This window comes from Narcine bancroftii, chromosome 1 (genome assembly GCF_036971445.1).
Source record: "Narcine bancroftii isolate sNarBan1 chromosome 1, sNarBan1.hap1, whole genome shotgun sequence".
In the NCBI taxonomy this organism is placed as follows: domain Eukaryota; kingdom Metazoa; phylum Chordata; class Chondrichthyes; order Torpediniformes; family Narcinidae; genus Narcine; species Narcine bancroftii.
The window spans coordinates 58,456,249-58,482,917 of NC_091469.1; the positions used below are offsets into that span (position 1 = coordinate 58,456,249).

The following is a 26,669-nucleotide window of genomic DNA, read 5'->3' on the forward strand; positions in this document are numbered from 1 at the left end:
GGCATTCTGGTGGGCACCACTGTGATTGTTGACCCAGCCCTGCAGTGCCGCGCCCACAACAAGAGTGCCACTAATTACTTCACTAACTGGCTTCCTCGACTCAGGCTCAGGGTGAGCTGCTTTAAAATTCTACCCTCACCAGCAGTCTAGCATCCACTCCCCAATCCTCCTCCTTTCTCACTTCCTCCCACCACCAAACTATTAGATTTTTAACATTCAATTTGGTTGGAGAGACATTAAAAATCTAATAGTTTGGTGGTTGGAAAGCCCTGACGAGCACAACATGACGCAGGCCGGCAGCAGAGGCACCAAGCTACCTATGTAACCCATCTCAGAAGTGGCACTGGTAGTTCAGTGCTCCTGCCAGTCCAGGTTGTGTGTTGTGCTTGTTAGGACTCAAGGGGGCCCGGGCTCCTAAACTCTTCCTTGTTATATTTCAGTATATGCCTGATGTCCCCACCCCAACACTTGCTTTTCCATAAACCAAGTGAGCACCATCCAAATAATCTGGGCAGCAAAGAAAACAGTATGATGTGACTGAGTTGTGATGGATAATACTATGGAATAAAAGGTCTCTTATAATTGATTCATATAACAGGTCTTCATGATATTTTATTATTCACGTTTTGAGGTACATTACACATATGAGTGTAGTTGTACTTCTAGTCACTCAGATAAGGCTTATGCCTTGCAGTCGTGGAAGCTGCATTCACCCAATCAGCAGCAGGGTCTTGGGCTCCACCAGTCCAAATACTACTTATCGATGCTCATGCTGTGCGTTTGAAAAAAAGCCCGCGCAAGTCTGAGCCTGAGGTCTGTGGCGCATGCCTCCTGCTGTAGAGCTTGGCTCATCATGCATGCAATGCCAGCATTCCTCACGGAAAAGTCGGGGACAACGGATTCAATTGAACTCTCTGCCAGACCACCAGCCATGGGAGCGGAGTAAGTGATCACTTTAATTATTTTATTCATGGTGTTTAATTTATGAAGGACAGAACAGTGTCTGGAAATTGTATTGTACCCAGTTTGCAAATTCCAATGGTCGCTGAATGGTTGAAAGGTGGGGGTACTTCAAGTCAAATTGTGCGACCATTGCTGGTCTCCCCAACCTTTTTCTGCCCTAATGGTTCTATCATGGCCTTTCTGCGCTGTTTGTGTTCATTCTATGGTTTAATGGTTCTATCATGGCTGTTTTATGTGCTTGTAGTAGTGTTAAGGTTTAATCATTCTATAATATGGAATAAAAGGTCTGTTAACATTGATTCATGTAACTTATCTTCATGATATTTTATTTTGCATGTTATGAACTAGTACTAATTACAACATTATACATTAGTGTAATCATACTTCTCTAGTCGCTCAATCAACGCTGACACTGTGCATTTGCAAAAAGTACACGCAAGTCTGAACTTGAGGTCTGCAGTATCTGCCTCCTGCTGCAGAGCTTGACTCATCATGCATATTTACAAACCACTACCGGCAAAAAGGCGCCCCACTACCAGCCCAACCCTCCCCTCCCCATGCACCCCTCTCCACACTGAACTATTGCCACCTAGGCTGTTGACAGTGCAAGCAGTGAGGATAAGAGAACTATGTTGGAATGTGCTCCAATGTTGGCTTCCAGACCAGCTGGTGGAGGCAGGATCTTTCTCCGTGTCAGAGATGTTCTCAATGGTTCTCAAACTTTATTTTTCCACTCACATGCCACCAAAAATAATCCTGTATTAACCTCAGAGCATCTATTCTATGGCGTAGGATGTCACAGGTGCTCAATGGTTAGTAAGGGATAACGAGCCTGCAGCTGACGTGGACATTACCCCTCCATTAATCTTCGTCCGCGAAGCCAAGCCAAAGAAAAAATGTGAGTGGAAAAAAGTTGAGAACCACTGAGTTAGATAAAGTCTTGAAATGAGATGGAAGACCATTCGGTGCAGAACAGTCTTCAGACAGCATGAATATGGCGGGCTGCAGGGTCTTCCCTGCGCCTTGGTTTGTATTTCAGGATCTTCTGCACTTCCACCGGAAGTGGAACTCATGCTGTCTGGGGTTGTCATGGTGGATCCAAGTGGGCTGATGAGCCATGGATCAAATTGAGTGGCCAATGGCAGGAAGCAAGGGGGACCATAGGCAGTCCAGCTACCTGGTAAACATTGGGGGGAGAGAGAGAGAGAGAGAGAGAGAGAGAGAGAGAGGAGAACAAGGAATATGCATTTAAAATTAATTCACCCATTCTCTCCAAAATAAACAGCGAAATCGCAATGCTAACCTAAAGGAGTGGTAAAACATAAAACAGCTTAAAAAGATTGAAATCGACATGACCCACATCCACACAAAATCATCTTATGATGAGAGCAGGTATGCTTCAATTTAAATAGTTGAATATTCTATTGAAAACACACAAGTTACGGAACTACAACCGATTAAAAGTCATTCCCCTTTCCCCACCCTATTTTGTTCTAAAATTAAATTTATCAGCACAATGCATCAATTTGTCCTCAAGTTTATGCAGTCTGGAAAAATTTCACTAAACCAGCTAAAAAGCTGTACATGTGTAACTCCAAGAGCGTGTGTGTAAGAAAGAGAGAGAGTGAAAGAGAAAGGACTGGAAGGAGATAAGTTGGGGCATGGCCCACGAATGCCCCCCCCCCCCCGACACTGACCCCGGGGGTGCCTTCCTAAAACTCAGCCTAGAGACCCGAGTGGTAGTTAATCCGCCACTGGATACAGGCAAAGCTGGGAAGCACTAGAGTGCACTGGCACACACAGATGCATTAGAGTGGACTGAAACAGAGAAGCACATTCTGATGGGTCTCCAATTTGAGGCATCAACTCCAATTCCCTTTCAACAGATGTTGCCTGATATACTGAATGCGTCCTGCCATCTTCATTTTTTATTTGATTTTTCCCCAGAAAACAAAGATAATTTGTTTGAAAGTCTTATCCTGTAGTCAGTGTAGTTTCATATTCTGTCTGTTTTAATCTTATGTTCTAAACTGTGTCATACTCAAAAGAACTTTTACTGTGCAATCGCTATTGTAACATAGAAAACAGGGCTGTCATCTTGTATTCACACTGAGGTCCCTTAACAATAATGAAATCAATCTGAATGGATAGTTAATAGTAAATAATAGTCACCCCAGAAGATAGGGAGAACTTCCCTGCTCTTACTTTCTTTCCACTGACAGATCCAAGGAAATCCCAGTTTCATGGCTCATTTGAAATGCATTAACCAACATTCTTTAAATCACCATCACTTTCATTCCATCAGAAAGCTGATCAGAGTCCAATACTTTTCATAGACTTTAAAAAAAAGTGAGGCTCCCCCTTGCAGACAATGAAATGACTGATTTAACAGCAACCTAATCAGGACTTGGAGGATAAGTCAACTGGCTGCTTGATCATGACTTTTTTTGCAGAAACTGAAAATAGAAAAATTAATTTGAGATTATCTATCTGCAACTTAATATCATTTAAGTGCTCCAGCTAATTATAAATTACACACTGCTACGATGCCCATTTATATTTGCAAATTAAAAACCCTCAAGTTAAATTAACAATATTAATCGACACTTTCAATGTATAATGTCAAACATATTGTCAAAAGGTTTTCCTTATCCAATTAAACATTTAAAAAAAACTAAGTTATTCCTGCCAGTACACATCTGATGGAGAGGCATGTTTTCAAAATGACTTTCTTTTAAAAGCTGCCCATGAAAACAAAGTCATAATTAATTTCTCTATTCAACATGCAGTAAATATTTGCCATTCAACTTTGTTAATCTATTGAGTAAAATTCATTAAAATAGGTCTTACCTGTTAGTGTCATGTTAAAGCTCCCTACCAGCAGAAAACAGATAGCCAACAGGGCAAGATTACAGTTCCAACTGTAAGACAGTGAAAGCTGAGATCAGGGTATCACCTCCTATCCAAATTAACTGCTTTGATCATATGACTGTAAAATGACACCTCAAACAGAGGCCAGTGAGTACACGTCCACATTAAAGCACAAGTGGTAACTTCAGTTCTTTAAAACATCAACAGAGGAAAATAGAGAGTTTATTAGTCCAAAATATCTCTGATATTTGGGTCTGGGGACAGACACACAGGTTACGTGCGCCTTCAAACACAATCTCTCATGCCTCGGATTGAAAATTAACCGGCTCAAATAAAACATTTATCCTTAAATAAATGTGAAGTACCCGCCTGACCTGATCGAAGGGCACACCTCCTTTGATTCAATGTCATGGGTTTTTTTTAAATTGAACAAACAGAAAAGGTGGGAACCAAGATTCATTCTTGAACTGAAAAAAAATACTGCAAATTAGAGTGGTGACTCATGAAAGAAAAAGTAATGAAGTATTTTGACTTTGCTTCAGTGTGAAATAATAATGAACCACATTTTGTTAGGAATTTCCTTAATTACAGAAGCAGAATAAGAGAGAGAGCGTGGCACTGAAAGACAAATGCAATCAATGACCTTGCACTTCCCCATAAGGGAAAAAAAAATAACCACACGGGTTTCTTTGAACTTTGGAAATTCCACAGCAAGACTAGTTAACGTTGGCAAAATCAGTACATAGCACAGAGGAAAGAAATAAAGACTCCTGTCTCTTCCTGGGGTCCCTCTTTGCTGCCTTCCAAGATACTGGTAACAGTCTGGGAGCCTGTGACTTATTCAGGCTAACAAGCAATCTGGAGGAACTCAGTGAGTTGAGCAGTATCAGTGAGAGAGAAAAAGGAAAAGTCAACGAACCCAGCTGTAACCTTTCAGTGGGACTCATGAAGGGTTCAAACCCAAAAGGCTGAGCATCATTGGAAGAAAATTAATGGTCTATCAGTTCTAGCAGATTTTTTTTTTTGTCCAGCATTTGGGCTTCCTGCAAAGGAGATAACAAGCGAAATACAAACTTCAGACTGATTTCAAAATTCTGAGTTATTTCTTGTGCATGACAAGATAGGTCAAAGTCAGCATGGTTCCCTTAAGGAAAAATCCAGTCTGACAAACCTACCACAATATTTTGAGGTAACCACTGCAGGCTAGACAAAAAAGATGCAATGGATACTGCATATTTGGATTTTCAAAAGGCCTTTGACAAGGTGCCACACATGAGATTGCTGAACAAGATGAGAGCCCATGCAATTACTGGGAAGATACTAACATGGGTAGAGCATTGGCTGATCTGCAGGATAGAAAGATTGGAAGTAAAGAGATCCTATTCTGTTTGGCTACCAGTGGTGCTTTGCAGGGGTCAATGTTGGGACCACTTGTTCTTAAGCTTTGCTCACAGAGATCCTGTTAATACATCACCACTGTCAAGACAAGAAATAAGAGTCCCTTCAGAGATAGAGTTTCCGTGGATCCCAAATCCTCCTCTGATCTAGTCATTTCCTGTGCACCCTGTAGTGATGAACCTGAGCAAGAGGCATCCATGCTATCCCTCCTCAACCCCAATCCTTCGATCATTAGGAAGCCAAGTCACTTCGGGACCCCTTTTTGCTGTTCACATTCACATCCTGGTCCTAATATCTGGCTCTTAGAGGCCAGTCAATAGCAGCCTAGTGTGAGGCCTTTGGCTGCAGAGCCCAAGCTAAAACCTGGCTCATAACTGTAGCTTTCCACTTTGTAGGGTCTTGCCAAGGCTGCTTGTTTGGAAGGAAGAAGAAAAAAAGTGTTTGCTTACACTAGTGCTCTACTTCCACGCAGCCCTCAGACCTCAGTTTGGGCTTCTGAATGGGGCTGCCACCATCTTGGATCCAGACCACCAGATCTTTGATGCTGAACTACTGCTAGCTCAGTTCTACAACAAATTTAAACTGCATGGGATTGTCGGGCAGAACAGCCAGGCAAAATATAACAATCATCAGATTATAATCTAAATATCCACCCACAGCCTCACATGGCACAGCTACCTGCTTTATGTTGTGGTAAAGTTATCAGGTCAGGTTGGCCCTTGCCGTGCCTCAGTACTTTGTTCAAGTCAGGATGACTTGGTTGGTCTCATTTCTTGATTAATGCCATTTTTGTCATCTTTATTTTTCCCCCTGCAAATGCCGCCAAATCTCATTAAAAATGTAAAACTAATTGAAAATGGTAGGAATTAATTTTAGAGCTGAGTGGACTCCATCAGATAGAAAAGAAAGGAATAATAAGTGTTCATGCATTTTATACACAGTAAATCATCAATAAATCTTTGATCATTTCAGACCTTGACAGATTTCTTTTTATGCTGTTCCCAGTAGGTATTTCACCCTATGCATGGCTCGTTTGCTTCTCAACTATGAGGCAGATTGATGCAGAAGGGTGGTACTCATCTTCTGCAGGGAGGGGCAAGAGGTGTGCCTTGAATTGTCCCAACTACAGTGGGGACAAAAGTTGGGCATGGTGTGAAGGGTTGCACTTACAGTATTACATGCTCCCAATAACATACTGTACCTGGCTGCTACAAGCTATGACTCTGCAGAGCCTATAGTGCAGGAGAGGTTATAGCTGCATGCAGGTTAGCTCAGAAAGAACACACTGTTCCCCAGTTGAACCCCAGTTGAGTGTTGTTAACACTGAGCTTTATTGGGCTCACAGCACTGCTTCTATTCTCAAGATGAGGGGTGTGGTCAAAACCCTCTCAGCACTGATTGGTGTGTTTGTGATCCACTTTCCCTGATAGGCCAGTTAAGCTCTTTTGGTTGTGGCCAATTTGAGGGCAGCGGTGTGGGCCTCGTGCAGCCTGCTGGATCTTCCCGTTCGTCCTTCATTTTGTGAGGCCCAGTGGGGAGCTGCGAAGGGTTGCCACAATACCATATATTTTGGCAACCAAGTTGACCTTCAGATAATTCAGGTCCCCATTTTCATGATTTTATCATATATCAGGCAGACAAGTCAACCAACACCCCCCCCCCCCCCCGAAAATCACATAGACTGAGCTGTTGAGTGCTGTCAGAAGGTGGTTGTTATCATGGACCCTCTAGCAAAATGACAAAAGTATGAAGCGAGTTTCAAGTTAAAAGTAACAGGAGTGGCCAAGAAATCCAGCAACTCTGCTGCTGAAAGAAAATTTGTTGTGTTGGATTCTGTTTTGATGTTTCAAAGGTTGTCTTATGATCGTGGACAAAATTTTGAAAGTTGAATCCAGTCAAGGGGATTAGCTATGCTCTGTAGCTTCAGCAGGTTAGTACAAGGAATGGAGTTACAAGTTAGTGTTCCTGTGAGGCAGTGAAGATAGTCTTCAAGATTTACATATCTTAGCAACTATGGGATTTGTCTGCCGAACCAAGCATTAAGAAGCAAACAGTTCAGTAATTTTAAGTACAGACGTTTAAAAAAGTGGACTTCTGGGTAATTTCATACCTCAGTGAAGCCTTTTTTGGGGATGCCCCCTGAAAAGGAATGATTCTCTGAACACATAGGTCACACAGAAGCAGAATACCACTCTTCATAAATATTTCTCTTAGCTTCAGCTTTCAGAAATGCAGGAAGAACTCAGCAGGTCTCACAGTGTCCATAGCAGGTAAAGATATACAACTAACATTTCAGGCTTGAGCCCATCTTCAAGTCGAACTTTGAAGGGCTCAGGCTCGAAATGTTAGATATACATCTTCCCCTCCTGTGGATACTGTGAGACCTGCTGAGTTCCTCCAGCATTTCTGTGCTTTTACTACAATCACAGCATCTGCAGACTTTCATGTTTCACTTCATCTTTCAAAGGTCAAATTATTTCATTTATTCAGCATCTAAAAATTTATACAGTGCAAATAATGGCTTGTAGTTCAACATGCCTTGAAGGGCACGTTAACAATTGGACACTAAATTGTGGCCAAATATGTGCAGGCAGGACCAAGTGTCAGTGAATTGCAGGTGGTATTGAGGCAGTGGGCAAGGAAACATCAGTTCAATATTATCAATTGCATCCAATATGAATCAGTCCAAACTAACAATTAGGTTAAGGTTAATGAGTATCTGGAAATCAGGGTTACTTGGGAAGAAATGGGATCACACCCCCTGACACTGCCAAGAATAAAGAATTGTTAATCTGACCGGCACAAGAGTCTGAGCCATTTTATAGAAAGATTTTTCAGAGCTTCAAATTTTACACCTACTTTAGAAATTTCTTTTAATCTCAGCAAATTATAGTGCAATCTAACTTTCACTTCAATGGTGATAAACTCAGTGACCTTCTCGATTATTACCCAATTCTCCAAGTTCACCACCAAAAGAAATGCATGACAATATCTTACTCCTCCTGCTCTGGCAGTTCCAATCTTCATGATGAAGGACGAAGATGGGAAGTTTCTAGAAGACACCACTACCTGCAAGACCCTTTCAAGCCATTCACCATTTGGAAAAGGAGGTAGTTCAAAAATCCAACAACCTATGGCGAACGACTGAAATTGTTCAACAATACTATTTATCAATCTCTTCTGAATCCCAGTTTTGTACTTCAGGACTTGTTGAATTTGGTCTGAGAGGACTTGAAAGGATGAGTGCCCTGCAGACCATGAAGGGAGAGGAAAGCATGGAACGCAAGCGGACTCAAAAGGTTCAATGAGTTTATAGCGGGAGTGCTGCGAACCTGAAACGAATACTCCAGGGTGGTGGTCAAACGGATCGACAAGGGTGAAGGTAGAAGGGTGAAAGCCCTGTGGACTTGAAAGGTTGATGCTCAAGCGGAACTGAAAGGGAGAGGCCAGTGCAGAATGCAAGCAACCCTGAAAGGGTGTAGGCCAAGCAGATGGTGCAGGGTGAAAGCCCCACGGATTTGAAAGGAATACGCCTGGCTGGTGCTCAAGTGGACCATGTAGGGTGAAGGGCCAGCAGAGTTGGAGGGAATATGCCAGGGTGGGTGTGCAAGTGGACCAGTAAATGAAAAGCAGGAAACAAAGAGGTGGAATTACTTATAGACCACAGAATAGAAAATGTGGCATAAATCAACAGAAAAGGCAACAGGTAATGCAACAATCAAGGGAGAATGTAACCTCCATGGGACCAGATTTAAGTATTTTTTTTCATGATGGGTTATAAAATTAATCTGTGGAATATATTATGCAGTTCACAAGACTTTTAGACTGATATGTAGATGAGACTGGCAAAATAGCAACTGGGTCAGCAGGGATAAGAAGGGTGAAAGGACTGGTTTCCATGCTGCACAATTGCTACAAAGTTACTGGCAAAACCCTTCCTTTCCAGGCTTTCCAGACTTGCATTTGCCCAGTTTTTTTTTTCCTCATAATCAAATGAACCAGTTAAGCAGCACAAATGATTTCAGCTGCACAGGCACACAAATGGCAATCTTTATGTCACTGAATTCTCAGTGTAGTCACTGTGCAAAAATCAGTGATATCTGGATGGAAGCCATGGATCACAGTTAAACATGTGGAGCATGAGGGTGGTTTCATGTAATGTTATTTAGATCTAATGTTTCACAATCTGAGTTAACCATACTAGCTCATGAACTTAACCCCAGGAGGCTGAAGTGTGACCTTATGGATGTTTATGAAATCATGAGGGAGCATAGATGTTCAGTCTTTTACCAGGGTAATTGATTTCAGAGAGTTTTAAGGGGGACCCAAACAGCAATGTATTTATTTGTTTATATATTTTTGTAAACATGGGGAGGACAGTCTGCATTTAGAATGAGCTGCCAGGCAAAACTATAGAGTGGGTACAATTACAATGTTCAAAAGGCATTTGGACATATATAGATAGGAAAGGCTCAGAAGGATCTGAAGCAAATGGAGGCAAATGGGACTTGTTCAGAATGCCAACTTGCAACTCAATGAACCTTCATTCTATACCCCATATAATCATATCTGATAATGGTTTTTATTTCCTACTCTCAAGACCAATGACAAGGCATCTATGTCTTTACAGGGTTGGTGCAATGAGAGAATTGCTGGCAAACAGAAACTTTAAAATTCCAGGAAACTTTAAAAGAATGTTTTGCTAAGATGTTTTCATGATATAAAAAAAACCAAAAAGCAGGCAGAAGGCAGAGCCTAACTTTGCTATCGGTAATTACATTTTCTTTAGTTTCTCCTTTCTGAAGAGTTCTCAGCTCTGAACTAAGACCTGGATGGGAAAAAAAAGTACATTTTTAAAAATAATAAGTAGCTCCCAGCTGTTTGACTAATTTATAAAGGCACTTGTAATAGAGGCTATTAATTGACAACCATAACATATCTTAAATTTATTACTACAAGTACATAATCAAGGTTTGTTTTCTGCATTATTAGGGAATTTATTCATTATTCTCAAAACCATACTTTAAGTGGATAGTTTAAATCATAGAAGTTGGTGCTCATCATCCTTTTAGTAAAATTTTGTCTTGCTATGTTTACATGAACAACAATCAACTTATGAAATCATGAGGGGACTTGTTCAGAATGCCAACTTGCAACTCAATGAACCTTCATTCTATACCCCATATAATCACATCTGATAATGGTTTTTATTTCCTACTCTCAAGACCAATGACAAGGCATCTACGTCTTTACAGGGTTGGTGCAATGAGAGAATTGCTGGCAAACAGAAACTTTAAAATTCCAGGAAACTTTAAAAGAATCACTTTCTCTTGACCCTAAAGAGTTGCTGGTGTCATCTTCTTTAATCAGGAAAGCCTCCACCAATACTTCTACAATGCTCTGAAAATGCAGGTGCATGAAACAAATGGTTCACCTGTTACTATCCCTCAAAAGTTCCTGTTAATCTTCGAAAGACGCCAATTGTTGTTGACAGCCTATATGCATTCCTGTGCACAATCCTTGGCCAATGAAGTGCATGAAATATCAGTGAAACAATGCAGAGCCTCATCATTAATCTTGGTTTAAAAGTATGCATTACCTATGACATAGGTCCCAAATTTGGAGACAAAGTTATGCAAAACCGTATCAGTATTTGGACCTGCTCCTCTTTCCCAGCCGACCCATCCCAAAACATTAGCCTGCAAATGTTCCATGCAAGCCATCCTGGAGTTGTCAAAGTCCATCTAGCTCTGATGACTCCCAAAAACTACAGTGCTACTGGAACAGTAGTAACACACTGAAGAAAACTTCCAGAAGTCAATAAATGGTGAAGGGAAATATGGAAAGCAATTTAGATGTCAGATATTTCTGAGCATTGTCATTAGAGGGACAGAATAGTAAACTAGGAAGTTCTGGTGGAATCGGAGTCAGAGAACACAGGATCAGGCCCTTTGGCCCATCACATCCATGCCAGTCATGAAGATCACATCTTTCGGAAGCCTTCTGTGACTTGGTGATCCAAGTGCCTGTCTGGAAATTTGAAACATTATGAGTGTTAAACATCATACCTTCACCACTTTCAGGTGGTACATCCCATATTGTGCTTTCTTTCCAAAAAAACCAGTCTGACCACAAATGGAAATCTGATTGTGCCATTATAGTATGGATGTGAAGGCAGTGGAGGCTGCAAAAATAGATTTAAATGAGGAAAAGTAGCAGAGAGAGTGTTAAGGTAAAGGATGAGGGAAATTTGACACAGGTATGTGAAATGATGATGGGCCATGACTATGGAAAATGAGATAATGTTTGCATGGCTGGAGGGATAATTGACCAAGTAACAGGTTTTAAATGTAAAAGGGACTATAACTAAAAGCAACCTGAGGAAACCTATTCTTCTCATAAAAACCTTGATTAGAATCTGGAATGCAAATCCACAGGTGTGGTGAGGATGGGTTTCATTGTGACCTTCAAAGGGAAATTGAACAAATGTATTGTGACAAAAAGTAGAAAGGCTGTAGAAAATGGGTGGGATGAAACTCACGAATTGCGATGGCAGAGAGCTCCATGGATGAGGTGAATGTCTTCCTCCCAAGCTGCAATTTTTCTATGATTTGATAAAGCCTTATCAAAGATTATTGCTGAATAACTGTGGCTGACAAACAAAACAGTTGTAGCTAATATATTCTTTTATCTCTGCTTGACGAAATGTAGCAAGAGATTTGTCACAAGGATCAGAGCTGGGTTTTTAATATTTTATTATGGATATTAATGACTTGGATGAAGGTACTGGAAGTATGTTTCTAATTTTACTGATGGCACAAAGATGGGCATTAAAAGAATTTAAAGCATATAATGGATGTGGGCACGTTGAGTGGGCAATGATCTTGCAAATGGACTAAAATCTGAGGGAAAATAAATTTGCACCCAACCCCAACCAACAAATTTTCCCCTGCAACCGTGCCTGCCTGTCCCGCATCGGACTTGTCAGCCACAAACGAGCCTGCAGCTGATGTAGGCATTTACCCCTCCATAAATCTTCATCCACGAAGCCAAGCCAAAGAAGAAGAAAAAAAAGAAAGAAGGAATAAAGATCATTGCAAAGCTCTGTGATGCAGAGAGATCTGGGTATCCAGGTACATGATTTCCTTATGGTTAGAATTGAAGTAAGTACAGTAAGTAATTGGGAAATTAACAAAAAAGTTGTTCTCATTACAAGAACTGAATTCAGAAGTCGAGATGATATGTTTTACTTACATAGAGGATTGGTGAGAGTATATTGTGTTTCTTTTTTGTTTAAAAAAGGAAGATTGTCAATGACTGGTACAAGTCTGGTGAGCCTCAAAGGACGTTCCCTTGACTAATACTGGCAATAACTGGGTTGAACGAGGAAAGTTTGGACCTAGTAGATCTGCACATGAAAGATTTGAGAGGATTTTAATTAATTATTTCCCACTCTTATCAGTGACAGTAGCTCCTCAGGACTTCTTTAAGACATAAATCAGGGATCACGCAGCAGCTTTTCTTTAATGTTCTCAATGCTTCATTTAGCATTAATGTTCATGAACAGTTGGCTTGCACATTTGAGCTACTCCTTGGGAAATCCCTAGGTACAGTATTATGAAAAAGCAGGTAGACTGAATTCTGCATGTTATTACATTACATGAAAAGCCAATTATACTTTTCAGTAAAGGTTTGTGACAAGCACAACCTCCACCAACACCCCATTCTCCTTCCCACCCCAGCCATTGTAGAGTTGTCAGGAGGCATGATGCAGTTGGGCTTGTATGAAGTAACTTGGCTCTCAATGACTTCATTAAGTCTCCATTGCTTCTTGGCCACAGCATGGATTGTCTTCCAAAGGTTTTGTGCAACATTTACTGAAATTGTATCCAATAAGCACCAAGTATTAAGAGGTAAAGTGGATAAAGTGATCTATACTGTAGCTGCTTTAAAGCATGCAGGTCATTTGAGACAAAAATGAATGTAGCTTCAATGCAACTGATAGATTGATACAAAGTGGAAGGGTTAGGGAAAAGTTATACTTCTGATACAGAATAGAACAGACAAACAACTTGCTTCTAAATCTGAGAATGGCTCTCGTACTAATTGGGAACTACAACAAAAATAGGAGCCGTCAGAATTTGCTCGGATCAGATTTGCCCGTGGATACAATTAGTTGTCCTATTTATCCAAAGCAGAATGTAGTACACATCTTTTTATAGCCTTTTTTTTCAAGTGGTCTGCAGATATCTGAAATAATCTTTTGTACTTAAAAGGAGCATAGTAGTTAATTTGTTCAAACAGTGGAGTCAATCTGGTAGATTGAAAATGTAAAGTTCTGTGAATCTTTCACTATGGGACTGATATTGAAAACAGGCTTTTAATTAAACCAAAAAAGCATTTCCTAACGCATATTAAAATCCCATGTTGTGCAACTGCGAACCCAAAATCCACTGTGGTTTTAATTTCTTATCTTAATTTGTCTTCAAATTTCCTGTCTTGTATTTTGCGATACATTTTGCCATATATGTATAATGGAAAGCCACGTTGATAATAAATTCCAAGGTCACTTGATTGAAGTTTCTTTCCGCAGTAGTGTGCAAAATTTTTAAATATTGAGCTGATTAATGCTCGTCAATACTCCGTGTCAAATCTACCTCATACCCCACTGTTAGAACAAAAAACATGGAAGACCATCCAAGTTATTGTGATTATATTTTGGAAAAGGTTAAATTCTGTAGGTTTCCATCGTTTTTCCATTACCATCAAATGATAAACTGAACCATTGTGATCTCTCAGATCCAGGTTGAATCACACGGTATCTCTACCTCAATTAATCTCTTCCACCACCCCACTTCCACAAAATCTTACCAGGTTTACAGAGTTTTAAAATGTTGACACAGGTTTGGTGTTGTTAGAAAAACAATGCACTTTAATAAGGATAGATTTCTTTTTCGTCAAAGATTTGACCAAGCCAATAGAAGACTGACAGATCAAGTGCCAAACATTCATTATAATGAGCATGACTAACCAATGGACAAGCCTGAAAATGTGCTGATCAATGATTTCTGAAAATGGAACAGCAGGAGCGATAAATCAAGCCAAGATGTCTGGTAAAACAATATGCAGACTAAAACAGAAGTTTGATTAACATTCAAACAAAGGAAGAACTACAGGTGAAAGGCATCAAACCCACACACACTGTACTTAGGAATTTCAAGTAAATCCACATATAGATTTCTATGCATTTTCTCTACATCTATTTGCATTCGAGGTTGGGTGCCATTTACAGCAATTATAACAAGTTTACTGCTGTGAAAGCAAGCAAAGCATTTTGAATTGTTTTGGGTAAGCAGGAGTCCCATCACATTTTTATGATTATCAAGGTTCTCCATGGTACAAGTTAACCTCTGATAGTTTGGACACATTTTTGATCAATGAAACATTACAAATAATGCTAATGAACTAATATAATGCTAATTATTCAATAATGGAGATAATACAGCACATCGTTTACTGCTCCGATGCTTCCTGGATTTGGAAGACAGTGTTGATTCAAGTTTTTAACATAGAACAGCTGGATGAAAGAGAAATCAAATGCTATGTTTGAAGGTGTTCAACGCTAATTTTTTAATTCACATATGGTAAGCCAAACTTGTGTAGAAGTTTGGGCATCTTTTGATTAAAAATAAACTGAAGTATACGAGTGGCTTCAGGAAAAAAAACCAAAAAAAATATTACCAGCTTGAGAAATGAAGCGAGCTTGACCATATTCTTTAAAATGTCAAGGAGCAAGAAAAATGAAAATACAAATAAAGAAATTTAATTTGAATAACCAGAGTAAAATAGGCAAAAGTTAACAAAACAGAAATGAGAATTGGGGCGACACGGTTGCAAAATCTTTACAGAGCCAGTGATCAAGACCGGGATTCAAATCCCATACCGTCTGAAAGGAATTTGTACATTCTCCCCATGTCTGTGTGGGTTTTCCCCAGGGGCTCTGGTTTCCTCCCTCCATTCGAAACCTTCCGGCACTTATAATTGGGTATAAGTTGGGCGGCTCGGACTTGTGGGCCGAAAAGGCCTGTTACTGTGCTGTAGGTCGTAATTTAAACATTTAAATTTAAAAAATAATAATAATTTAAATTTAACAAATTCATATCTACTCTGAAAAATATAACCATTGCCAACAAAATTCCTGATTGAGAACAATTGAAAGTAAAAGATTGAAAATGATTTAATGCTTTTCACAACATCAGGATGAACCAAACCACTGGTGAAATAAATATGGGAGAAACCCAGCAACTGATTTGTGCATACTCAATGTACACAGAGTGAATCAGGGATTAACCATATAACCATATAACCATTTACGGAGCGGAAACAGGCCATGTTGGCCTTTCGAGTCCGCACCGGTTCACTGGTTTTGTATGCCCTCTTCAGGCATTGGTCCCGGTAGATCTTCATTCAATGCCGGTGGAATCAGATAATAGCAAAACTATGAGCAAACAGATTGGCTGTCTGTGTAACAAAAATAGTAAAACTTGACGAAACTGGATTTATTAAGAAAAGACAAACAATGGACAATATCTCTAAGTTCATTAACTTAATCCATGCAGTCCAAGGAAAGAAGACTCCAACAGTGGCGGTTGCTTTTGACGCAGAGAAAGCCTTTGACAGGGTAGAATGGAATTATTTGTTTAAAGTACTACAGCGGTTCAACCTACCAGAGAAATATATGAATTGGATTAAAGCATTATATAAGGGACCATTGGTGAAGGTGACAGTAAATGGATATATAATCGAACCAAGGTCAACTTGGCAGGGATGTCCACTATCTCCCTCACTGTTTGATTGATGGATCATTTCAGGAGGCTCTTTCAAAAAGTATCAATTGATGTCATGTCTGCCTGAAAGTGCAAATCTGCTCAACATTTTAAGATCTGAAAGCCAAGACCTCAATCCAGCACTTCCAGAACTGTATCTGCATGTAAACAAAGATTGACTGCTCAGAGTTTCCAGTTAGAGCTAAACCCATCATTGTGTTTTCAGAGACAGGTCCCATGATGTTTTCAGAGGCATGTGCCCAAAATTAATTATGGCTGATACTTGGAAATTCCAAAAGTTGAAAAGTCCTGAGCCTGTATCACATGGTATCGTGGAGTAGAAAGATCTAGGAATAACGGTGCATTGTTCCCTGAAGGTAGGAGCGCATGTGGATAGGTTGGTGAAGAAGGCCTTTAGTATGCTTGTCTATATAAATCAGTGCATAGAATATAGGAGTTGGGAAGTAATGATGAAACTGTACAAGGCATTGGTGAGGCCAAATTTAGAGTACTGTGCGCAGTTCTGGTCACCGATTTATAGGAAGGATATTAACAAGATAGAGAGAGTGCAGAGAAGATTTACAAAAATGGTGCCTAGGTTTCAACATCTGGAATATAAGGAGAGATTGAGCAAATTAGGTCTTTATTCCTTGGAATGTAGAAGGCTGAGAGGGGATTTAATAGAGGTGTTTAAGATAATGAGAGGGATAGATGTGGAAAGGCTTTTCCCATTGAGAGTAGGATACAAGAGGTCATGGGTTGAGAGTTGACGGGCAAAGGTTTAGGAGTAACATGAGGGGGAACTTCTTTACTCAGAGAGTGGTTACTGTGTGGAATGGGCTTCTAGGAAAGGTGGTGGAGGCAGGGTCAATTTTGTCATTTAAGAAAGAATTGGATGAGTATATGGATGGGAGGGATATGGGTAGAGTACTGGGAAGTGGGATTAGAGGAAGGTATTTGGATCAGTGCGAACTAGAAGGGTCAAATTGGCCTGTTTCCATGCTGTAATTGTTAGGTGGTTATATGGTCTGTATATAATTGGGAAGTGGGATTAGAGGAGGGTTCTTGGATCAGTGTGGACGGATTAGAAGGGCCAAATTGGCCTATTTCCGTTCTGTAATTGTTAGGTGGTTTATATGGTCTATATATAATTGTAAAGAGTTTAATAGTGAACAGATCAGAAAGCATTTACTGATTGTGGATCTTGAGCACTGAAGCAATCAAAATCATTCAATTTCTTTCGGGTTCACTGCTTGCTATTTTCAACCAGCCCATGGATGCTTGTGAACCTCATTTTATTTTAAATCTCAAGTGCACCACATCATTAAAAAAGGTCATCCTCCTTGCTTCATTTTAAAATGTCCTGAATCCACTTCTCACATTCAACTATTGTAGCAACAGATCTATGGCAGATGCCATCTCACTGGTTTGACACAAAGCCCTGGACAGCAAAGATGCATACATCAGGATGTTATCAATGACAGCTTGGCATTTTAACACCATCATCCCCTCAAAATTGATCAGCAAACTCCCGGACTTAGACTCAACACTCCACTGGGTGATTGGATCTTGGATTTCCTCATCTCCAGGCCACAGTGAGGATTGGTAAGAATATCGCCTCCACAATCTCCATCAGCACCAGAGCACACAAGGCTGCATTCTTAGCCAACTGCTCTATTCACTATGCACCTATGCCTTTGTGGCTTGGTACGATAACAGCTTCTTCAAATTTGCTGACGATACCATGGTAGTGGGGTGTATAAAAATGGATGAGGAGTCAGCTTACAGGAGGGAAATTGAAAATTTGGCCGAATGGTGCACCAACTAAAACCTCACACTCAATGTCACCAAGGAGCTGATTGTTAACTTCAAGAAGGGAAAACCAGAGTGATCATTGGTGGATCAGAGGTGGAGAGGGTGAGGAAATTTAGCTTCTTGGGAGTCACCATCTCAGAGGATCGTTTCTGGACCAAACACACCAATAGGATCATGATAAATGCATGCCAGTGTCTTGACTTCCTCCGAGTATTGCAGAGGTTTGGTATGACATCAGAAACCCTGGCAAATTTCTAGAGCTGTAGAGGGAAGTATGCTGATCGACTGCATCAAAGTCTGGCATGGGGACAACAATGCTCCTGAGTGTAAACCCCTGCAAAAGATAGTGGACAAATCCCAAGAGATCACAGGCAAAACCCTATCCACCATCAAAAACATCAACATGGAATGCTGCCATTGGAGACCAGTAGTAATCATCAAAGATCCACTTCAACCAGCATATGCTCTGTTCTCACTGCTACCATCAGGAAAGACATGTAGGTGCCAGAAAACATGCACCACCAGGTTCAGGAACAGCTGTTACCCTTCACCATTAGATTTAACAACAAACTCAATTAGGGACTCATTTAAAGACTCGTACGTGTACTTTATTAATTTTCTCTTTCTGTACTGCAGTTTATATTTCTTTATTTGTTTACACGTGTACTTTGAATAGTTATTTTTTTTGCATGCACAATAAGTGGTAATTCTGCCTGACGTGCAGGAAAAAGAGTTTTATATGTCATGTAATAGTGACGGAGCGATTAGCGCAACGCTGTTACAGTTCCAATGATTGGGATCGGGGGTTCAAATCCTGCACTCTCTGTAAAGAGTTGGAACGTCCTCCTTGTGTCTGAAGGGGTTTTCCCCAGGGGGTCCTGTTTCCTCCCACTGTTCAACATGTACAAGGGGATCTAGGTTAATTAGGCGTCATGGAATAGTAGGCTGAAATAGCCTAATACCGTGTGGCATATCTAAATTTTAAAATTAAACGTACTCTGACAATAAATCCAAAATCTGTTGGAGTTATCCATTGCAAGTTTCATCTGTTCAAATATCTTTCACTCTTTTAACAAAAGGGCAGACCAGCATTAATTCTGCAGCAAACCAATCAGAAATTTTGAAGGTGAATAAGGAGGATCAGCAAACAGCTGACAAATTTGTAAAGAGAAGAAAGGAAACATCTCAACAGGCCAGTCAGAAAAATCAGTATAAAGAGGTCAGATGAATTTGCATAAATATTGAGGTGTTTACTCATTAGGATGAGAATTTTAAATCCATTTAAAAACCTTGTCTTGAAATATGAAGTTATAGGTGGGGATTTAAAACTTGCATTCCCCACAACAAATGGAAGTGCAATCCACTTCTCTTGAGAATAGAGAGCACTGTACATACAATACAAGTCAAATACTAAACTCTGGCCTGGCTGGCTGATTTTTAAAATAGAGAGCTCAAGGTTCTTGCTTACTCCCAAGCAAATTTTGTAGTCACCTTCTGACTGTTCAATCATATCAGACCTCTTGGCGTCGGTGCTCTCAAGATTCACCCACTGACTGCCATTTCAGAGCTGAGGGATATTGCAATTGCTTTGCACCTAATGCAAAACGTGCAGTGCAATAGCAGATGACAATTATAACCTGTTAAATTCTTATCGGCTGGTGTAGAATTTCCCATAAATGTCCACTAGATGAAGGGTAACTTGAACATGACACCACAGCAAAAATGCTAAGCTATTTCAAGATCAAAAAACTGCTGTAAAGTTACGAAAGCTCAAATAGGTTACACATGAAAGAATGCAAGCATATGTGGCTTTTGGGAGCAAGACTTCTCCTACCGTCAGCAGCAGCTAAGTATATAAACCCAACCCCAACCCACCAATTGTCCCTTGCAACCGTGTCTGCCTGTCCCGCATTGGACTTGTCAGCCACAAACGAGCTTGCAGCTGACGTGGACATTACCCCTCCATAAATCTTCGCCCGCGAAGCCAAGCCAAAGATATCCCCATATACTGTTGGGGATTGAGGCACCAGGAGGAGAGAGGAAATAACCAATCTTTCACTTTCATAACCACAAATAAAAGCTATTGCATTTTTCAAAGGCATCCATTATTGAAATTGGATCTCGCCCCTATCCTGGGCCTAGTCAAATTTATTGCATTGTTCTCCAGAGGAAGGAAAATCTACTTTTATTCAAACAAGGCTTTTAGTATTGCCTTTGAACATGAACAGTGACAACTGAAAGAGGTGGTGGTCACCCACTATCAAATGTTAGTAAAAACAAAACTTTGTTGCTCTATCAAGACAAATTTGGAAAGACATGCTTTGTTTAAATTTTATCATATTAGACACATCTTTAATCATTCTTTTCCCATGACTAGCGACGTCATAATAGTACACACCATCAAACTGGCCTCCTTTTCAACTAAAAATAAAATGTTACACTGTTATTTTTAAACACGTTTTGACTGCAGTAGAGTGTCACAAATACAGCAAAGGAAGAAACAATTCTTTGGTAAACATAGCCACAAAATCTATGCACACTAGTACACAGAAGTGTTGGAGAAACTCAAATCACGTAGCATCCACAAAAGGCATTTGACATTTCAGGCCTGAGCCCTTCAGACTCCAAAGGTCAAAAGCCTTTTACTTCCTCTGGATATTGCGTTGCCTACTGAGTTTCTCCAGCACTTCCATGTATTTCACTTGATCCCACCAGCATCTGCAGATTTTCTTGTTTGTATCCATCCACACCACCATACTGCCTTTCAAAGATCTTTCTTCTGTTTATCAAGTGAGATTATTTTCAACAGCAAATTGGCCAATATGCCAGGAAAGCAAGTGCACACTAAAGTTTGTCACAGAGCTACACCTACAATGTACTGTATAGAGCTGTCCATGAAAAAAAATCAAACATCTCAGAAAATCTTTTGGCACTATCCTTTGCAACTCGATACACTGTAAAAACTTGATAAGGCACAGCATGCTGAAACAAAACCATTACACAGGAAAAGCAAACTGAAACTTTGCATTTTCTCCATGATTTATAGAATTTAAATTTCTTTTGAACTTTGATTTGTAAAGAATTGTTGTCTTCAGTGACGTCAAATTTATTGCATTGTTCTCCAGAGGAAGGATGTACATTACTATGGCAACAAAATAAATGATTCAGTTAAAAGTTACTGGTGATTTAAAAATATTTTTGTTTCATAAATGTGCATCACAAATTGTCCATATACAATCAAAATCCTTGAAATTTATTTGAGGATAAAACCTGAGTTTCAAGGCAGAAACAATCAGAGCACTTGTAATAAAAATAAACCAGATACATGGCGGCTATGGCAGGGAGGGCAGGTCACTGCAAAGTAAACTTCAACACCATAGATGGCTGTGATGCTTCATTGCCCAAAGAGCTAAACATCTCCTATGCCCACTTTGAGAAGAAGAACCAAACAATACCTACTAGAATCCCTGCATTCTGCCTCTGAGGATGTCGCCAGAACATCATTCAAGAGGGTGAACCCATGCAAGGCATCAGGCCATGACAGCGTACCTGGTAGGGTACAGAAAATCTGCACCAACCAACTAGCAAGAGTGTTCACGGATATTTTCAACCTCTCATTGCAGCAGTCAGAGGTTCCCGCCTGCTTCAAAAGGACATCAATCATCCTGGTGCCGAAGAGCAGTGTGAGCTGCCTCAACGACTATTGCCCAGTAGACAAAAGATAGAGAATTTCATGCATGTTATATTCTAAATGTAGTATTATGTGACAATAATGAAACCTTTATCTTTCTACTGTGATGAAATACTTTGAGAGGCTGTTCATGGCCAGATTAACATGTACCAAACCAAAGGTCTGGACCCACTCCAATGTGGCTATCGTCTCAATCGCTCCACAGCACATGCACTATCGCTGGCTGCCCACTCAGCTCTGGATCACCTCAAAAGCAGAAACTCATACATGCGCCTGCTCTTCATCAACTACATCTCAGCCTTCAATACTATTATTCCCTCAGTGATGGTCAAGAAGCTACAAACTCTAGGTCTCTATTCCCCCCCACTGCAACTGGATCCTTGACTTTCTCAGAGACTGTAATCAGTACAAATTAGAGACAATGTCTCCTCCTCACTGATCATCAACACAGACACACCCCAAGGATGTGTGCTTAGCCCACTGCTCTACTCATTTTACACCCATGACTTTGTGGCCAAGCATAATTTCAACGTTATCTACAAATTTGCCGATGACACCACCGATGTCGGCAGAATCACAAACGGCAACAAAGAAGCGTACAGGAGGGAGAGAGATCAGCTCATTGAATGGTGTCATGCTAACAATCTTGTGCTCAACTTTAGCAAAAAGGAGATTATTGTGGACTTCTGGAGGAAGTCAGGGGGACATGACCCAGACCTCATCAAGGACTCAGTAGTGGAGAGGGTCAAGAACTTCAAATTACTGGGTGTTAAAATCTCAGAGGATCTGTCCTGGAGCCTCCATATTGATGCAATTGCAAAAAAGGCTCACTAGCGGCTATACCTTGTAAGGTGCTTGAGGAGATTCAGCACATCACCAAAGACTCTCAAAAACTTCTACAGTTCTATCATGAGAGCATTCTGGTTGGTTGCATTACTTTCTGATATGGAGTAACCAACTCTCTGGACAAGAATAAACTCCAGAGGGTTGTTAACTTGGCCAGCAACATCACAGGCACCAGGCTTCACTCCATCGAGGAAATCTACAAGAGGTGGTGTCTCAATAAAGCAGTTTCTATCCTCAGAGACCTCCCCCCCCCCCCCCCCACCACCCAGACCTTGTCCTCTTCACTCTGGTACCATCGGGAAAAGAGTACAGGAGCCTAAAGGTGAGCATTCAATGGCACAAGGACAGCTTCTTCCCTGCTGCCATCAGATTCTTGAATAATCAGTGAATCAGACACTGCCTTATTTTTCATGCACTATTTTTGGTTTTTTTATAAATGTATTGTTGTGAAGGTGGTTTATATGAATGCTTGCTGCAAAACACCAAATTTTGTGACTTGTTCATGACAATAAATTGATTCAAATTTGTGCTTTTGACTATCTTACAATAGCTATCAAGTCATGTGCATTCAAATGCTTGCCTAAAGGAGGGAGAAGATTGCTCTTTTAAACTGCAACAAATATACTGATGGCTGAACACAGGTTAGTAAAAACACCTGCTCAACATGTTGCACCAACTTCACAGAAATGCTATCTCGTCTTTACTGTGCGAGTATGGTATGAACGATAAATAAAGGTGTCTTGACCGCAAAATGACTCAAAGACCAATCAATATATACATGAGCCGTGTTCTAGAAGTACTGTTAGTCAATAAACATTGTACAATGTGCATTATGTCCCATTATTCTTACTTGATGCAAACAGGTATTTGATTTAAAAAAAAGTACAATTGTGCTGTTGAAGCAGTCCTTTGTTAATGTAACAAAGGGAGGTTTAAGAGTCTGATAACTGATGCAAATGCTCCTAATGTCCTGTAAAGAAATGGAAAGTAGACAAATTACTTAAGCAGCTTTAACTTAAATTCTTTAACAAAATTTTGATCATATTTTTATTTATTGAAATGCTAATATGACTATACAGCATCTTTGATGGAATTAAAACGTTTAACAGAACATTAACAAGCTAAATTTGACACAAGGCATTAAGTTGCCAAAACAAAAGTGAGGTCTAAACAGATACAGGCAAGTTAATGATCTGTGGCTGGGATAAAGCCTGGTGGAATCAAGTCGTCTTGGATAATAAGTCATCTGGGGATAACAAGACACCAGGAATCAGTGCCTGGATGAGAGGTGGTATTGTTTGCTCAGGAATGCAGTTAATTGCTCAAATCCAATAAACTACTGGAATCTTTCAAATATTCACTTTGGAGAAATTGTCTGCTCAGTCAGTATTGGATGCTGTGAGGACACACATGGTCTCCTTATTTAAGGGGGTAGGGGGATAAATATTGGAAACAATTAAACAAAAGTTCATTTGGTTGATTCTTGGGATGACAGGGTTCATTTCTGAGAAATATTTGAGCTACATTATCTTGCTCTCTGACAATGTTTCCCTACTCTGGGGAAACAAACTATGATGGGATTTTATAGTCACATGCAAAAGAATAACATGCACATGAACAAAATTTCTTGCTTATTGAAGCAACACAGGTAGGTAAAATGTACTAATATTTACAAATTAAATGACCAAACAGGAAAATAACAAAAATATGAAATGATAGCTAAATATACACAATTGTGACGTTACAATAGATCTTTGGTGGGTCATGGAATAGCATTACAGTTAGGGTAAAACAGGAAGTTTCAATGGCCTGATGGCAGCTTGAAAAATAAAGTGTTCTTGAACCTAGAGGTGCTAGAGTTCAGATACCTTTTCAATGCCAGCAGTGAGAAGAGAATGTAACAAAGGTTATGGGATTCTTTATGATGTTTGGTGCTTTCTTGAAACAGCATCTCATGTATGTTATCTTTGACAGAGAGGAGCAGGGTCTTCGGGCTGTACAAGTCTTTCAACCTCAAAAGTTCAATGGACCCCCCTCTGACATTTTTTGACCATTTGGATAGTTCCTCTAGGGGTTGATATCAACCACTTTGGAGACCCCCATGTAGAAGGAATAGTGTAATGGAATATTTAGGAGATAAATTGGTAAAATTAGAGTAGGTTACATACCACACTTTAAAAAAGATCTTATTTGAAATATTGAAGAATTCATATTCAATGATTTTATGGAAACTATGGAGAATGCTGTGCACATTTCACAAGTAGGTGCTAATTGAAATGAGGTAGTTAAAGCCACAAGCAGAAGACGCTCTGGCTGTTAAAAGCTCTTTGCAAGGGTTTTGACAGATTGCACAGAAAGGTCATTCCTGGGTTTTTGTTTACCTAAAGACAACAGCTTGACCATGAAGACTAACTCCTATTGTTTGTGGGAGAAAGTCAGTGGTTTTGCAAGTGAGAGACTCACATGGGCTTTCTGGCAGTTGGTGGGGGGGGGGGGGGGGGAGCGAGCGAGAGAGAGCGAGCTGAAACAAGCAGGAGAAGCTGGTTGGAACTGAAACAAACTCCAGAGTGGCGGATGGCTGGAAGTGCTATCTATCTGATGTTTCTCTTGGAATAAGAGGAACAGAAGGAACTCTGTGGTAGCCTGAACAAAAGAGGTTATCACTGGAGAACCCTGATGGGGCAAGTTTCATCAGCAAGGCATTGAGGTGACTAATAGTGGACAACAAATCTTTCTCTGCAAGCCCAACAAGAACCTTCCTGAGCGGTAAACATTTACCTTTTTGAGCATCAAAGCCTAGTGAACTTTATATATGTTAAATTCCGTGCACAGTATAAGAATTGTCTGCAACCAGAGGACTTAGAAGAAGAAGTGAGATTATTACACTTACACACATCACATACATTTGCACTTCGAATTAGAAGGGGGTTAAGTTGAGTTTCGTTAATAAAGATAAGTTAGAAGTTAGATTCTGTTTTCTTGTTTAAAGATAATTAAAAACAATTTTTGTTTAAGCAACTAATTATCTTGGTGAATGCCTATTGCTGATGGGTTTTGGGGTACTTTGGGGTCGTAACAGTAGGGAAACAAGCTGATGTCGCCAATTTGCAATGATTGGGTCTGCCAGTGAGGAAGCTAAGGATCCACTTGTGAAGGTAAGAACAGAGTCCAGATCCCGGAGTTTGATTACTAGGCTTGGTGGTGTGGCTGAGATGTAGACAATGAGCAACCTGAAGGTGTTTACAGTTCAGATAATCTAATGAAGAGTGGAAGGCCTGCAAGATGGCATCTGCTATCTGTGGGCTTATTATGAAAGGCACATTGAAGTGGGTCCAGGTCATTTCTGAAGAAGGAGTTGATTTCAGCCTTAAACAACCTCTCAAAGCACTTCAGATACTCCAAAAACCTCTCAACAGGTGCACTGTAGCGAGTACACTGCCTGGCTGCATCACAGCCTGGTTTGGATATTTAAGTTCCTAGGTACAAGGAAGGTTGCAAAAGGTATTAAATCGCTGATTCTGACCTCTCATTCATTGTAAACATCAATGCAAGGCCCTGCATCAAGATAATGAAGGACCCCATCATCCTGGTCACAACCTTTGCTGCCTTCAGGCAAATTGTACAGATGTCTGAAAACCAGCACAGTGGTTCGGGAACAGTTTATTTCCAACAGATATCCATCTCTTGAACTTCCCTTTGGTACTCTAATCATGGACTGATCCAACAGCACAAAACAATCGTTTGCATTCTTGCAAGTCATTTTATTTTGCACTAGATTACTGTAAATATTTAATATTATCTTATATATTCATTGTCTTTACATTTAATTTTTAAAATTTAGACATACAGCATGGTAACAAGCCATTTTGGCCCACGAGTCCAAGCCACTCAATTTACACCTCATGAACCTACACATTTTGAATGGTGGGAGGAAACTGGAGCCCCTGGAGAAAACCTACACAGACACAGGGAGAACATTCAAACTCCTTAGAGACACTGCGGAATTCAACCCCTGGTCCGGTCCCGATTGTGCAACTGCTATGCTAGCTGTGCCATAGTTTAAAAAATGAATTGAATTAAACAAATACCAGTTTGGTTGCATGCAAAAACGTTGGTGCGCATGTACATGACACAATTTATATGACGATAGGCTCATCATCAATTCCATAGCAAAAGGCAGCCATGAATGGTTGCAACTTGTAGGCAGGACAGCATCCTACTGGGATTGCCATTAGGCCTGCAAGTGCTTGATACAATCC

At 40.2% G+C, this 26,669-nt stretch overlaps 1 protein-coding gene and 1 long non-coding RNA gene across 9 annotated transcripts in view; one reads left to right on the top strand and one right to left on the bottom strand.

The window, feature by feature from the left end:
- LOC138758565 (KN motif and ankyrin repeat domain-containing protein 1-like) overlaps positions 1 to 26,669 on the bottom strand; it is a 326,554-nt gene that overhangs the window by 101,930 nt on the left and 197,955 nt on the right. The window contains exon 1 of one of the 8 annotated variants that reach the window (XM_069927696.1): positions 3,814 to 4,128. The exons of the other annotated variants lie outside the window; for them this stretch is intronic. The gene's annotated coding sequence lies outside the window, so the exon portion shown is untranslated. Of the gene's footprint in view, positions 1 to 3,813; positions 4,129 to 26,669 lie in introns of those variants that run through there. 8 annotated transcript variants of the gene reach the window in all.
- On the top strand, positions 828 to 26,476 carry LOC138758639 (uncharacterized). Its single transcript, XR_011354369.1, has 3 exons — positions 828 to 942; positions 22,961 to 23,051; positions 26,252 to 26,476. It is a non-coding gene; the product is annotated as an uncharacterized lncRNA (long non-coding RNA).